The sequence below is a fragment of the Lampris incognitus genome, unplaced genomic scaffold (assembly GCF_029633865.1).
Source record: "Lampris incognitus isolate fLamInc1 unplaced genomic scaffold, fLamInc1.hap2 scaffold_149, whole genome shotgun sequence".
Lineage (NCBI taxonomy): Eukaryota > Metazoa > Chordata > Actinopteri > Lampriformes > Lampridae > Lampris > Lampris incognitus.
The window spans coordinates 190,001-192,500 of NW_026611115.1; positions in this window are offsets into that span (position 1 = coordinate 190,001).

Below are 2,500 nucleotides of genomic sequence, written 5' to 3' on the forward strand. Positions count from 1 at the left end.
CCCTGCCTGCCCGTCTGCCTGCCCGTCTGCCTGCCCGTCTGCCTGCCCGTCTGCCTGCCCGTCTGCCTGCCTGCCTGCCTGCCTGCCTGCCTGCCTGCCTGCCTGCCTGCCTGCCTGCCTGCCTGCCTGCCTGCCTGCACTCTCTTCTTCACCTCTCTCCTGCACTCCCCGTTACTTTGGACAGTTGACCCCAAGTATTTAAAGTGAAATGCCTTTGTCACCTCCTCACGCGTAGGTATTCCGTCTTGCTCCTACTGACTTTCATTCCTCTTCTCTCCAGTGCATACCTCCACCTCTCCAGGCTCTCCTCACAATGAACTGCACCCTGCTGTCGCTACAGATGACAATGTCATCCGCGAACATCATCGTCCATGGAGACTCCTGCCTGATCTTGTCCGTCAACCTGTCCATCACCGTTGCAACCAAGAAAGGGCTCAGAGCCGATCCTTGATGTAATCCCACCTCCACCTTGAACCCATCTGTCATTCCAACCACGCACCTCAGCATTGTCACACTTCGCTCATACATAGCCTGCACCACTCCTACATACTTCTCTGCAACTCTTGACTTCCTCCTACAATATCACACCTCCTCTCTCGGCACCCTGTCGTATGCTTTGTGTAAATCTACAAAGACACAATGCAACTCTTTCTGGCCTTCTCTATACTTCTCAATCAACCAACCTTTTTTCTCTCTCTCTCTCTCTCTCTCTCTCTCTCTCTCTCTCTGTCTCTCTCATTTTCTTCATTTATCAGCCCGTCAAAGTAGTCCTTCCACTTCGTAGCACACTCTCCTCGCTTGGCAGCACATTTCCATCTGTATCTTTGATCGCCCTAACTTGTCGCACATCCTCGGCAGCTCGGTCTCTCTGTCTAGCCAATCTGTACAAGTCTTTTTCTCCTTCCTTAGTGTCTAACCTGTCATACAGCTCACCGTACGACTTTTCCTTTACCTTTGCCACCTCTCTCTTTGCTTTACGCTGCATCTCCTTGTACTCCTGTGTACTTTCTTCATCTCTCTGACTATCCCACTTCTTCTTTGCCAACCTTTTCCTCTGTATACTTTGCTCTACTTCCTCCTTCCACCACCACCACCACCACCACCACCGCCAAGTCTCCTTGTCTTCCTTCCTCTGTCCCGATGACACACCAAGTACCTTCCTAGCTGTCTTCCTCGCTATTTCTGCAGCGCTTGCCCAGCCATCTGGCAACTCTTCACTACCACTCAGTGCCTGTGTTAACTCCTGCCTGAACTCCACACAACAGTCTTCCTTCTTCAACTTCCACCATTTGATCTTCGGCTGTGTCTTCACTCGCTTCCTCATGTTGGTCTCCAAAGTCATCTTACAGACCACCATCCGATGCTGCCTAGCTACGTTCTCCCCTGTCACCACCTTGCAGTATGCAATCCCTTTTACATCGCGCCTTCTACACAAGATATAGTCCACCTGTGTGCACTTTCCTCCACTCGTATACGTCGTCACCCTGTGCTCCTCCCTCTTCTTGAAATATGTATTCACCTCAGCCATTTCCATCCTTTTCGCAAAATCGAACACCATCTGTCCTTCCACATTTCTCTCCTCGATTCCATACCTTACCATCAACTCCTCACCACCTCTGTTCCCTTCAGCAACGTGTCCATCGAAGTCCGCTCCAATCACCACTCCCTCCTCCTTGGGTACCCTTTCCACCACGTCGTCCAACTCAACTCCAGAATTCTTCTTTTTCGTCCATCTTACACCCGACTTGCGGGGCATATGCGCTGATAACCGTCAGCAATACACCTTCGATTTCCAGCTTCATAATCCTCACTCTGTCTGACACTGTGTTCACCTCCAGCACGCTCTTGACATACTCTTCCTTCAGAATGACCCCTACCCCATTTCTCCTCCCATTCGCACCATGGTAGAAGAGTTTGAACCCACCTGCGATACTCCTGGCCTTACTCCCCTTCCACCTTGTCTCTTGTCACCTTTCTTCTTTCCATCACGTCAGCCAGCTCTCTCCCTTTACTAGCCATAGTGCCAACATTCAAAGTTCCGACTGACTCTCACCTCCACACGCCTACCCTTCCTCCTCTCTAGCTGCCTCTGGACATGCCTTCCCCCTCTCCTTTTCCTTCGCCCAACAGTAGCCTAGTTTCCACCGGCACTCCGCTGGTTAACAGTACCGATGGCGGTCGTCGGTAACCCGAGCCTCGACCGATCCGGTATGGAAATCTTATTTATGATCCGCATATTTGATTTGGCAAAGATTTGACGCCGGATGCCCTTCCTGACGTAACCCTCCCCATTTGTCCGGGCTTGGGACCTGCACTAAGAATGCACTGGCTTGTGCATCCTCAGTGGCTGGGTTGCACGCTTTTCTATGTTTGCCCCTCACTTTTGTGGCGTGAACTATCAATTCTAGTAATACAGGTGTGTTTATGTTAGGTATCACAGACACACGCACACGCACAATATATGTCCAAAAGTATTGACATAACTGACCATTACACCTAC